Consider the following 13,623-nt stretch of genomic DNA (forward strand, 5'->3'; position numbering starts at 1 on the left):
CATTTATTACGGGCTTGAAGTGAGGCCAGGCCCAGGCTGCCAGCATGAGCTGAGGGAGAGCGGGAGAATGTTGCCTTTGAAGGTTGGTAGGTGGTCAGGTTTCTGCTGGCTCTGCTAGTGACCCTATCTTGTCCCGCCAAGGACCGAGACTGGTATTTAGAAGGGAGGGGGCTCCCATTTGAAGTTCTGTATTAGCATTGCTGCAAATGATAGGACACTTATTTCTAGGTGACTGTGAGGTTCCAGGGACCGCAGTCAGTTGCCTCATGTGGGTTTTGCCCACTGCCCTCAGAGTAGTCATTTTAAAAGAGCTTGAATTTAGTGGAACACACTGACACGGCCAAAGAATCCCCAGCGGTAGTCTGCAGAGTTGGTGTGCAGAGTTGCAAGAGCTCTCGGGGCCTGCCTGAATGTTTCAGGCCCTGGCATTGTGCTGGGCCTGCCCTCTGCTTGGGGGACGGGGCAGGGTGGAGGGTGCAGTTGTGTGTGAGTCGCTCTTGTGTGTCGAGCCGAGAGCCTGGGTGAACAGGATACGTGGGGACCTCAGTCTGCCCTTGAGGCCTTCCGCCTAAGGGGCCGGGTTGGAAAGGGCCAACCTTTCCAGGGAGGGCCGGGAGAAAGGTACCACAGGATGGGAGGTCACCACCAGCCACAGGGGATCAGGTGGAGGAGGCATTTTCAGATGCGCCTCAAGATGGGCAGGATTTGGGCCAGAGACAGAACGAAAGACGAATCAAAGGTGTGAGTGTCTGGGAACCTTTGGGGTGTTGCTTGGGGAAGAGCGAGTCCTCTGCTTTGGTTGGAAAGTGGGAAAGTATTTGAGCAAGGCCTGGAAAAAGGAGTCAGGCCCCGGTTGGGAGGGTCTGGCTTAGGGAAGGGGCTGGGGGTCCCCACGGTAGCCCCAGGAGGGGAGGTGAGTGAGCAGCTGTGAGGGGTGCCGAAGGCCTGCGCTGCTGCACACGTGCCTGTGACAGTAAGAAACTGGTGCTTGGACCTCAGGACTGGAGCCCTATTTTTTTGTTTGTTTTGTTTTAGGGTCTCACCTGCGGCATATGGAGGTCCCAGGCTAGGGGTTCAATCAGAGCTGTAGCCGCCAGCCTACACCACAGCCACAGCAACGCAGGATCCAAGCCATGTCTGCGACCTACACCACAGCTCACGGCAACGCCGGATCCTTAACCCACTGAGCAAGGGCAGGGATCGAACCTCTGTCCTCATGGATGCCAGTGAGGTTCATTAACCACTGAGCCATGACAGGAACTCCAGGAGCCCTGGTTTAACTGGTCTGAGCTATGGCCCCAGGTGGCAGGATTTGTGAAAAGCTCCCCCTGATCAGTGATTCTAAGATGCTGCTCAGGTTAAGCACCTCTGGTTTGTGGCAGATTCTGATTCAGTGGGAGTGGGGCTGATCAGAATCTGAGTAGCAAGGGTGTATGGGACTTGGCCATGCCACACCAGCAGAGCGCCTTCTGGGAGGAAAAGATGAGAAAACCTTGGGCCTCTTTCACCTGGTTTGCTCTGGGATGCTGGACCCCTGCTGAGGGAGGGCAGCAGCCTTGTTCACTAGGGCTCGCTGACCTTCGGGGCAAATGGGGACTTTAAACCCAAACGCACATACCCTCGAGGCCCTGGGAAGCCCTTTGGGGGATGTGTGGGCATGCAGAGCTTTAAGCAGAATCCTCTTTTTCACAGCAGAGCTGCCTGAGCGCCCTCATCCTCAACACCGTCCCACCGTGCCGCCTCCCCTCCCCCGTGGAAGCGTGTGTGCAAAATACAGTATTTCTGCCTCCCTGGCAGTTATTTAGACGTATGATAAAAACTTGAAATATCAACTTTTAGATTTGGCTCTGTGACTGCAGTCTTGGCCCAGTCCCACCCTTTCTGAGGTTCAGTGCTTTATGCAGCAGGGCTGTTGAAAGATCAAATGAGGGAGCCCAAGTGGCCTGGCCTGCAGCCAGCTCTGGGCGAATGGCGGATACTGTTCACGTGGTTGGCATCTGGAAAACTGTCTCGGCATGTGGTTAGAGCTCCTTGAACATGGACGCCCTCCCCCCTAATGAATGGTTCCCAGATTTTACTCCCAGGGAAGCTCAGACATCTTGTTGGGGGTGGGAGCACCATGCAGCCAGCTTCTGTCCTTCCCCAAGAAATGAAGCCTCCTGACAGCATTTCCCTTCTCCGATCGTGGCACTGGCTCACTCTAGATGCGCGCCATCAATATGTCAATTTATCAGTGAACAAATGCTGGGAAAAGGGTCGGGAAGGAGGCAGGCACTCTCCCCTGCTCCCTCCAGACCCAGAATCTAGATGTCACCAGACAGTTACAACACTGACGGATGCCACAGTTGGGGGAAAACATAGGGGCCTGAGCAAACCCAGAGAAAGGGCATCAGGCAGGGAGGGCTTCCCGGAGGCAGTGTTGTCTAAACTAAAATCAAACCAGCGAGTGAAAGCCAGGCAGCAGGCTCATCTATGACCTGTGTGTTCATAGGCCTGGAGTAGGAAAGGACCTGCCGGTCTCAGGGGACAAGGAGAGCCTTAGTAGACGTGGCCGTGGAGGTGAAGGCTTCCTGGTCTTAAATTTGATTTCATCCCTTTGTTGGCCCTCCTAGATGATGGTAGGCTTGCGAAACAAGGAATCTTCTACCTCTTTTATGTTTATCTCCGTATTTGCTCCACTGTGCAGCACCCACTACTGACACTCGAGTAAATGCCCATTGAGCATGGAACTTACTAGAAAAGGAGGCCGCCTAGAACTTCTCTGAAGCCCTTGTCACACCTTCCTTGGTCTGGGCCGCACTGCGTGCCACACAGTCGAGTCAGGAGAAGGACTAGCAGAGCCCCATCTGCTGGCCCCTGTGACAGAGGCCATGCTCGGAGGCCCCAGGAAGCCATGCTCTGAGGAGCTTTCCATCTTTAAGGGGTGTGCACCCCCAGTGGCCCTGGGGCTGAAGCCAGGGGCCTGTGCGAGGGCTGAAATGTGTGCCTTGTGTCTGCCTGCCTCTCATACAAAGTATAAACCATCCCTAAAGAAAACCTAGCAGACAGACAGACCAGCTGCAGAGGCTGGAGGAGGGCAGGCCTGCCGGGACCCAGGGCACTTCGTGGCACAGAGAGCAGGGAAGGGCCGAGAGTCAGCGACAGCGACAGGAGAGCTGGAGGTCCCTTTGCACTCTGCTCCCATCGCCAGCGGACAGACTCCGCCTGTCTTGTTCCCCCACCGTGGCTCTGGCCAGCCACGCGTCTGCCTCTTCTCCCCGCCGCCCCCCACCCCGGGCCTGTCTGTTCAGGTCTCCAGAATTTACTTCTGCCTGTGACTCAGGGGAACAAGCTCTGGTCACTGACAGTCCAAACCAACGGAGATCAGATCGGTCTCTGGAGGCACGAAAACAGGGATTTTCTGGGATCTTTCCGAGTCTCGGGATTTTCCTGGAAATCCCCAAGTAAGTGCTGCTTGTGGTCTGCAAAGCCAGGAAATTGCTTCCTACGGTTGGCTCCAGGGTGGCCAGGGACCACACAGGCCCGCTTGCGCCCTGTCCGCTGAAGAAGGCCGCGTGTGTGTCCAACCAGTTTGTCTGTTTGCAGTTGTGAAAATTCAGACGTGATTTTCCCTGGTCGGGATGAGCAGGTTGCCCGGCAAGTAACCATCAGCAGAAGGAGGAGACTCTCCCAAAAGGTGGAAGAAGACTGATGCCGAATGCCAGACCCCTGGCTCTGGCGGCCTGGCCCCATCGGCCTCTTGGAGCCTGACGGGTGCCTTGACCACGGTCTGAGGTCCAAGGTGAAGCGCCTGGGCATGGAGACGGGCCACTTGGACTGTGCCAGGACCTGCCGTTTTCCAAGAGCACCTTATTCTGCTACTGAAAGCAGGCCCACTTGTCCTTCATGGGTCCTTTAATGTGCGTGCGTAATAGGATGGCCCAGGAGCTCCTGGCTTTTTTTCATGGATGTGTGCCCCCCTCCCCAGACTGTGAGCCCCCTGAAGTCAGGACAGGCCGCCTTCTTGCCTTTGCTCCGTGGCTGTAGAGGAAGCATTTCTTCAGTGCTAAGGGCAGGGTCCTAGGGTAACGACTTTGTGGGTACCGATTCCCTAGCGATGGGATGTTTGCTCCAAACCCAGCCCCCATCTTTCTGCATCGTCCAGGACCACTGTTCTAAGGATGCCTTGCACTGAGGTTCTTAGGTTTGACTCTCATCAACCCCACGACCTATGCCTGCTAAACACGCCACACGGGCCATGCTTCCAGCAAAGCACGTCTTCTGAGATGAAAACACACACACAGGCCCCTTTGCCGGGACCAGTAGCGGCCTGCTGTTAGCCCGGGAGGAAGGACTTGCATTCGTTGCTGTCACCAAGCTGACACTGTGCCAACCTCCACATCTGGAAACGGTTATGAAGAAAGAAGAGGCCCGAAAGCCCAGGCCTCATGACCCTGCAGTCTTCCTTTCTGCTGCTCTGTTTATTAATGTACTGGTGTGGAGTGATCTGCTCAGGTCCCCAGTGTAAATTATAGGAAAAAAGTTAAAAAGGGGCCACGGCTGTCACAATACTCTCTGAAAACAGGCCAAGGTCTTTTTATGGGGTCTTGGATGAACTTTGTGTCTTAAATAAACATGTTTTTTGAAGTTGCGTATTGGGTTGGACTTTAGTCGCCACACCAAGCCTTTATAAGCTCTGCTCGAGCCCGGTGTCCCTCCCCAGCTTGGCAAAAGTCTGCCACATCTGCTGCAAGGCCTCCGCAGGATGTGCATGCGTGCATTTGGACACGTGCAGTCTGCTGTTTGCACATCACGCCGACACACCGAGGTACACACTTCTCACCGCACCCCCTGTACTTCCTTTAAACTGTAAGCATCTAGAGAGCTTGGGAGGAGCCTGAGAGTGTTTGCTTGTCACCAGCACCACGTGCAGCTAGCTGCTGATGGTGCCATGCAGACGAAACACAGCCGGGCAAGGCCGAGGGGCCCACCCAGGAGCTTGCTGGTTTTGGAATATGGAATGTGTTCACCTAGCACATTTGGGTCTGTTTTTGAGGAGGGCCAAAAAGGAAGCATTAGGATATTTCGTAGATTTCCCAACGGTGGAGAACCCAAAAACCCAGCACGATCTTCAGTGGAATAATCAACATGGCCTTTTCTTTGGCCCCTAAGCACGGACACTCAGGAAAGCAGTCCCTTCAGGCTCTTGTACTTTGAGAACCGTAAAGCCCTAACGAGAAGCAGAAACCCGGGCCCGCAAATATGTCTCTGGAACGAACCCTGTCTCCGGCTTCTGGCGTGATGTGTTGCAGTCTACCTTGCTGACTTGGCTTCCGTCTGTCCTCGACGACGATGATGAATCACCTCTTCTGGGAAACTGGGAAGAAACCCCATTCCCTGCGGCCCCCTCCCCCCCTCCGCTGCCCCCCCCCCATCCCCCACCACGCTGTGCGGTCGGCAACTTCCCTTTGAAGGTCCTTTCCTAGCGAGCCCTGTATCAGGCACTTATTTCATTGTGTGTGCGCCCGGCTCCCCAGACCCGACAGAGCGGCTCGTGTTTGGAGAAGGACTGACTCATCCGTGCTGGGCTTGCAGTATTGAGTTCAGGGAGTGTTTGTAGAATCTGTCCAGAACCACTCTGCAGAGCCAGCTGGTTGTCCATACATTACCAACAGGAGTGGTGTTTTTTTTTTTTTTTTTTTAATGATATAGACCAGTGGGACTAACTCAGACTCTAGTTCAACTGTGGCTTCCGAAATGTGCTACTTCAGGTAGGCAGATCTTTTCTATGGACCCCGGGGGCCGTTTTAATTCTTTCCTTGTCCTGGGATTTTCTTGTATTAAATGTTAATTAAAGGGACCGTGCCATTTGTTGGAAGACGTCTCAGGCACAGAGAGTTAATATTTGATCGGTAATTTAAAAAGGAATAAAGGAGGGAGTTCCCGTCGTGGCGCAGTGGTTAACGAATCCGACTAGGAACCATGAGGTTGCGGGTTCGATCCCTGCCGTTGCTCAGTGGGTTAACGATCCGGCGTTGCCGTGAGCTGTGGTGTAGGTTGCAGACGCGGCTCGGATCCCACGTTGCTGTGGCTCTGGCATAGGCTGGCGGCTACAGCTCCAATTAGACCCCTAGCCTGGGAACCTCCATATGCCGCGGGAGCGGCCCAAGAAATGGCAAAAAGACCAAAAAAAAAAAATCATTCACCGCATAAAATATTAAATACACTCAAAACAAAAAAAAACTGTGATAAAAAGGAATAAAGGAAAACTTTTTTTTTTTTTTTAACGCGCCTTGCTCCAGTGTTGTCACCTGTGGGTTTGTGCCAATTACCAAAGAGAATCAACTTTCACTTCTTGTTTTGCATACTTTGATGGTGCTTTAAGAGAAACAGTGACCGCTCAGCGGCGTAGCCCATCCTCCGTGTGAAATACATTAGGAAAGAAAATGGTCTGTCTTGCTAACCAAGGAGTCAGAAGGAAGTGGCTGTGGAGCACAGAAGGCTGAGAGGGTCTAGACCCTCGAGGCGGAATGGTGGCAACTTGCCGGCTTCTGCGGCCGTGCGTGCGCTTAAGGATCCCACGTGGGCTGAGACCATAGATTAGCGCCTGGAGCCCAGAGTAGAGCTGAAGGGACGTTGGGCGTGGCTGGGGGGACGGCCCCTATGGCAGGTCCCAGGGTCAGTGCCTCAGGCTCCCTTGGGTGTCCACCCGGACCCTGGGGAAAAGACAGGAAATAATAATAATAATAATAATTCCCCTCTTGCCCGCACTCGCTGAGGAGCATTTTTATTAGGCAAAAGTCTAGAGACTGCATGATATGGAGGAGCCGCAGCAAGCGTCAGCGGCCCGAGCAGCGGTGGCCCTGGGCTGTCATCCCCCCCCCCCCCGCCCTGTCCTGTGCCTGGAAAGCCCTGGCTGCCTGGAGCAGTGATGGAGCAGAGACACAGATCGCTCTTTTTGCAGCCTGGGAGCTGCCTGGCCCCGGCAAGGTTGTTAAGGAGTGCTCAATGCTCTAAGAGCTGACCTGCTCCGAGGAGTATTGATTTCTGGTGAAAATAAATATCGCGGCTCACACCTCTGTTCCCCTGCCTGTCTGGGGTGGGAGGGGAGTGACTGCCCGCTGCTTTCCTCAGCAAGACTGCCCCATCTCCAGAGTGGCTCCAGGGGACTTGCAGGGGTTTGCTCCGTGGACATCTTGTGCAAAGGAGAGAAGGTTCCAGGGCTTTCCAGAAATGTGCAACTACACTACCTGGAGAGGGACCTAGGACCGGGACAGAGGCAGGGGAGCTGCTGGGAGCTGGGCTGTTTCCATTCAGATGCTGAGTCGTGCTTACTAGCTTCATCATTCTGCAGGTTGCTTTGCTTCTCTCAGCCCTGCCTCCCTGTCTGTAAAACAGGAGGAATAACAATACCCATCCCATAGGATTATTTTTAGGATGGAACGACTCGATGCATGGATATTACTTAGAATAGCCCCTGCCATTGGGAGGCTAGAGAGTCCTTTACTGGGCTAGCATTGCGTGTGTGCGGGCCCGCACACATCCGCCCTCCTCTATCGGGCCTCCCTGTGTCGTTCTCTGCTCACAGCTTTTCCTAGACACAGCCTCACCTGGGGGCACCCTAGGGGCTCCTGCCTGCTTCTGCTGTCTTTAGATGTAGCCATCCAGGCCCTTGAATGTGCCTGCTCTTCTCACAGCATTTACCCCACTCATGTCCGGTGAAATATCAGGAGCCCTCTGAATGAAAGAATGAGGAGGAAAATGCTAGAAGAGGCTGGGGCAGGGATGCGGCAGCCGATGCACACAGGGATGCCCTTGAACCTGTCCTGTTGGAAGGGCCCAGCGCCTGACTGCGGGGGGAGGGGAAGGGGGGTGCAGAGGAATTGGGGTGGGTTTCGTGAAGCCCTCGCTTGGGTTTAATTTTGTCCTTCCATGCCGGGGTCAAGGAGAATGAGTTTGTTGCAACATGTTAAAACCAGCAGGCAAAATGGTGTGAGTCAACCCACACACTCTCCATCCTGCACCAACGGCCTTCTCCACTGTGGATCCCGATGTCCAGGGGTGCGGTGGGGGAGGCAGGGTGGTGTCAGATTAAGAGCAGTTTCTTAGGCACTTTTTTTTTTTAAATAATAATGTTGGAGTTCCCTTCGTGGCTCAATGGTTAAGGAATCTGACTAGGAACCATGAGGTTGCAGGTTCGATCCCTGACCTTGCTCAGTGGGTTAAGGATCCGGCCTTGCCGTGAGCTTTGGTGTGGGCTGCAGACGCAGCTCGGATCCCGCGTTGCTGTGGCTCTGGTGTAGGCAGGCAGCTACAGCCCCGATTAGACCCATAGCCTGGGAAGCTCCATATGCCACAGGAGCAGCCCCAGAAAAAGACAAAAAGACAATAAATAAATAAATAAATAAATAAATGAAATAATAATGTTTATTTTTTCCATTATAGCTGGTTTACAGTGTTCTGTCCATGTTCTACTGTACAGCAAGCTGACCCAGTTACACATACGTGTATACATTCTTTTTTCTCACATTATCAGGCTCCATCATAAGTGACCAGACATAGTTCCCAGGGCTACACAGCAGGATCTCATTGCTCCTCCACTCCAAATGCAGCAGTTTGCCTCTGTTGACCCCAGACTCCTGGGCCATCCCACTCCCTCCCCCTTCCCTTCCCCTTGGCATCCAGGAGTCTGTTCTCCAAGTCCAGGATTTTCTTCTCTGTGGACAGCTTCCTTTGTGCCGTATATTAACATGGATAGAACTAGAGACGCTCATCCTAAGTGAAGTCAGTCAGAAAGAGAAAGACAAATACCATGTGATAGCACTTGTATCTGGAACCTAACATAGGGCACAAATGAACCTTCAGCAGTTTTAACGTGGTTCTCAGCATGGCTGCCGTAGAGCCAGCGGCTTCCCCTTTCATGTCTCTGGAGCTGAGGACGTGGAGGCTTTCTTTTCACCTAGCACGGGGTGGAGGGGGCAGTGGCGGGCAGGGGGGAACATTCTGGGGCTTGGGAGCACTGGTCCCAGAGACGCTGCCTACTTCCTGCTGGCCCTGAACACCTGGCTGGGGAAGGTGGGGAGGGATCTGCCTGACCCAGAGGGCCACACACGTCCGTCTAGCCCAGGGCGTGGGGTGGAGCAGCCACCCTAAGCAGTGCCAGTCTCTGTCCAGAAGCCACAGGAAGAGGTGTGAATCGTACCAGCAGGGGTCTAGGCTAGACCTTTCCAAACACAGCCAGCCAGTCAATTAATGAATCTGTAAATGTTAACTGGGCCCCCCTGCTGAGTTATTAGGAGAGTATACAAGAAGCACAGATGTAATATGTGAGCCAGCTGTGATGCCAGGCCCAGGGGCTAAAGGCTAGAGCTGGTGGACGTGGCAAAGGAGAGTCTCCGTGAAGGGGGAGGGTCATGGAAGTGAGACCAGCTGAAAGAACAGGCGCCCAGAAAGGTTAGGGAATTTGCCTGAGGACACACAGCTTCTCAGTAACAAAGTTGGCCTTGAGAGTATTGCACGGGTACGTGGAGGCAGAGAGGAGAGCGGTGCTCTGCATAGAGGAGGCAAAAGCAGGGCTGGGGGGGCCAGGGCTGGTGGGGCGGGGGGAAGGAGCACATCCCCTGCAGGAGCCACAGCTGCCCCTGGGACACATGGGAGAGCAGGCTGGATGGCGACTAAGAGGAGTGCCAAGGAGGACTTCGAGGCCCCACACATCAGAAGTGTTTTGCTGTAGGGCTCATAGTGGATCATTTGTATGCTCTAATATAGTCTTTTCAGGGTGTTCCAACCTTCTATAATGGGTGTGTATTTCTTTCTAAATTCAAGGGAGGAGGAGATGTGCATATAAAAACAAGAAAAAGAACAAAATAGGCAGCTAAGTCTGGATTGTCTTGCATAAACAAGAGAAGTCGTTGGGAGCATCCTAGGAAAGCAGTGTTTGGGTAGAAGTGGTATTTGGGGAAGATAAACAGGCAGTGTTGGGAGAGATGCAAGGCTGGGGACGAGAGCTGGGGTGGGAGCTGACGCCAAGGAGACGGGCTGGGGGCTGCTGGGGGTCAGAGAGGAGGCTGTGGGGCTCTGGAGTATCTGAATGGTCAACGGGGGGACGGAACAAGCAGGAGCCATTTGGAAGGAACGCTTGTAGGGTCTTGGTGACCGAATGCATGTGGCAGGCTGAGGGGCGTGGGGAGAAGAGAGCTGGAGGCAAGCTTCCCAGCCTTGGGTGGTGCCACTGGCAGGGATTAAGAAATGAAGAGAAGATGGATGAAGGAGCTCGGGCATTACTGGACTGGGAGAGGCCTGGTTTCCAAGGCCTTTGCCCTCCCTGGAAGAAAACTTGAGGCGAGCAGAGGAGAGCCATGGGTAAGCTTTGCTTCTCAAGCCAACAACCATCTGGCCAGTGCCCTACCGTTGGCATCACACCACGAAAGTATTTGAGGTCAGGCAATGGCAGCAACCTCAAAAGCGTCTCTGGATGCTTCTCTTGTAAGCTATTTTATCTGAGCCAAATCAGTGCAGCTCTCTTGTGAGAAATCAGTTTCTCTAGAAAATAAAGCTGGGTTCTAGCCAACAGGTAGCATTTGGCAAGCCCTGATTAAGAAAGCCAGCGTTTAGAGAAGTTGTGAAAATAGCAAGTCACTGGGGAGCGCAAACACCAGGGACCTGATGCCACTTTAGGGCTGTGACAGCTGTTCTGTCTCCATCAGTGGTAGAGCCTGAAATTGCAGGTTTATCATACGGTCCTGCTGGTACAAACCCGTAGGCCACCCACGCCCCCTTTGCAGGCCTTGAAAGGTGAGCAGACTTGAAGTGACCCAGGCTGAGCACAGCTTCCTTTCCCTTTCCCTCTGCAGTGTGTGAAAGCCACCGAATACCCGACAGCGAGGCCTCGACAAAAAGCCGCTTGTGAGTCAGCCAGGCAGCTTGACTGTCACTCACAGGTGCGCTGGGCTTTCCTGAGAGCAAAGGTTTCCCCTGTGGGCATTTCGTTGGTGTAAATTTTGAGGTGGATTTTCTTTTTTTTTTTTTCTTTTTCCTCATTGGCTATAATTCTTGAAAAGTGGTTCATAAATTAAATCCTATTTCAAAGCCATCTGAGCTTCAGCTATTTAACAGCAACCTAAAGGCCTGCGCTTCTCAAATTTCGAGGTGTACACAAGTGATCGGGCAGCCTTGTGTAAAATGCAGTCTGATGGCAGTGGGGGTGCCTATGATTCTGCGTTACTAATAGGCTCCAGGTTACTGCTGCCGCTGTTGCTGTTTGCAGATCCCATTGTGAGGGGCAAGGTTGAGGAAAATCCTTGAAAAACCAAATCTCTACCCTTTAAATGGCACTCTAATCATCCCATAGTTTTAGTAGATGGGGATGCTTCTTGCATTTGTTAGGTGGATGGAATCAATTGCAGTGTGTAAGGTACCATTCTATTCTAAGGGCTGTGTGTGGTATGAGGAATGGAAAATTTCCCCAACATTTGATTCATTTACTCTTAAAAATTGGGTATCTCGTGGCCAAACCCACCCTTCTTTCTCCCTGGCAGGTGAGAGGGACCTGGTCTGTAAGAGCTCTCGGATTTGCTGCAATGGGGGGAAGGTGAGAAAGGCTGAGTGCCCTCTGGAAATTATTTTGACCGTGTCCTCTTCCTCCGCTGAAGCCCAGCAGCACCCGGAGGTTTGGGGAGGGCAGCAAAAGGGAGGCCCGAAGTCGGTCAGGCTGCACATGCCAGCTCTCCCATCGACAGACCCAAAACCAGCTTCTCCCGTGGTTTCCTTTGCAGAGAACTTGTTGGGACTGCTCACTCATCGTGCTGTTTAAGCCCTGTTGTCAAGCACAACAGAGTTCTTTGCCAACACGACATTATTTTTGGTGATCTCGCCTGAGCCACGAAACGGGAAAGTAGTCATTTTTATGCCGTGTCTGAAAAAACCTCGTAATTGCTGTTCCAAACAAGGCTGTCTTTCTCTTTAGTGGGTCTGACATGGGAAGGAAAAGGAAATGTTTCCAGATGAAAGCGAGCGATGCTTGGCGGCAGGACATCGCGGGTGGAGGACCCCCTGTTCTTTCTCCGGCAGCATCTTTGCTTGTGGACCCCCCCCCCAGCCCCCGCCGCTCCCCAAGCAGCAGGCTCTGGTGGAATGTGTTTACATTCACAGCGTCCTGCAGTTTCTGCCTTCGGAGGGGGGTGAGCGGTGGGCCATGGAGGTGGAAATTTTTTTAACATCTCAGCAGTCAGTGAGGTATTACTGTAATCACGCTCCTGAGCTCATGGAAAAACTCAAGTCATCGAATGTTCGTTTTATAGACGAGGGACGTCTTACAGCGAGATTACCTGACTTGCCCCAAAGCCTGTAAATCTTTCAAGAGGGAGAGTTGGGCTGGGAAGGCAGAGCTCCAGAGCCCTTACACACAAGGGGCATCTCCCCTAAACTGGGACGCAGCCGGTGCTCCAGCCGCAGGCAGACGTCAAGCCTGAGCTTGAAAGTCTGAGCACTTCCCCGTGTGCTATGCCAAGCAGTCATGTTCAGACAGAGTCATGTTTTGCTTCCAATCAATTAAATGGTTATTTCCAGGTGAGGAGTTCTATTGTTGCTAAACTATCCCCTCTGTTCAGTGAGCTCTATTCTCCGGTGCAATTGAAGAGGGAAAGTGACTGGAATCTGTTGAATTCTATCTTGCAATCTACCCTGGAGTCCAGTGAGGTAGGTTTTGCTATTAACACTAAGAGAAAAGCAGCGGTGGAGGCTCAGAGGGGTTGAACAACTTGCCCAAGGCCACACAGCTTGTCAGTAGTAGGACTGGGATTTGAACCCAGGTCCCCTGCCTCCAGAGGCGGCACTCAGCAGCTTTGTTTTACCAATGCCATCACTCGGGCAGGGCTGGCAACCTACTTGATGGATCCTGGCTTGGGGCCCCAAGCTTTAAACCTGAAGCCATCAAGCAAAATTGTCCAAGGCTGCCTCCTTCCCCTCTCAGCGGGTATCCTTCCCAGAAATTTCCTTTCATTCCTTACCCTATCCTTCTGGTCAGGACAACCTCGATCTTATAAAAGGGTTCTTTTACAGCAGCTCTGACTAGACAGCCCATGGAGACTGCTGTGTTCTCAGACCTCAGCCCAGCTTCATATTTTAGCAGCTGTCCCACCTTGACTCACTGAGCCGTCATTGCCAGAGACACCTCTGTCTGCACAATCCCTGTCTGAGCCCAGAGTCAGCAGGTAGGATTTTTTCAAAATAGGAAACCATCTCAAGAGTTCTTTCTATCCTCTGGATTTCCTTCCAGAGGCTCCGGGGGGGGGGGGGGGAAGATATTAAACACCGTAACGAGGAAAAGGACTCATAGATAAAGAGGAGCTAAATTGCAGGCTCCTGGGTGCAGAACTTAAGCTGCAGGAGAGGCATCTTCCTCCCTGAGACGGTTGTTTTCAGGAGAGTCCACTCGTTCCAGACTGAAGGATGTGCTCAACAGTTCTCACCAAGCAGCAGAATGAGCCCCATCTGAACAGAGACAGGCAAAGGACACATCTTCCCAAAAGTGGCAGAAGTGCCCGCACTGGGATCAGCCCCACGGGTAGCCAGGGCAGGCAGTGTCCCAGCACCCCCTCCTGGGGAGAGGGAGAGGGGTGGAGGCAGGAAGGGCAACAGGGAAGG

This window comes from Phacochoerus africanus, chromosome 4 (assembly GCF_016906955.1).
Source record: "Phacochoerus africanus isolate WHEZ1 chromosome 4, ROS_Pafr_v1, whole genome shotgun sequence".
Taxonomy (NCBI): Eukaryota; Metazoa; Chordata; class Mammalia; order Artiodactyla; family Suidae; genus Phacochoerus; species Phacochoerus africanus.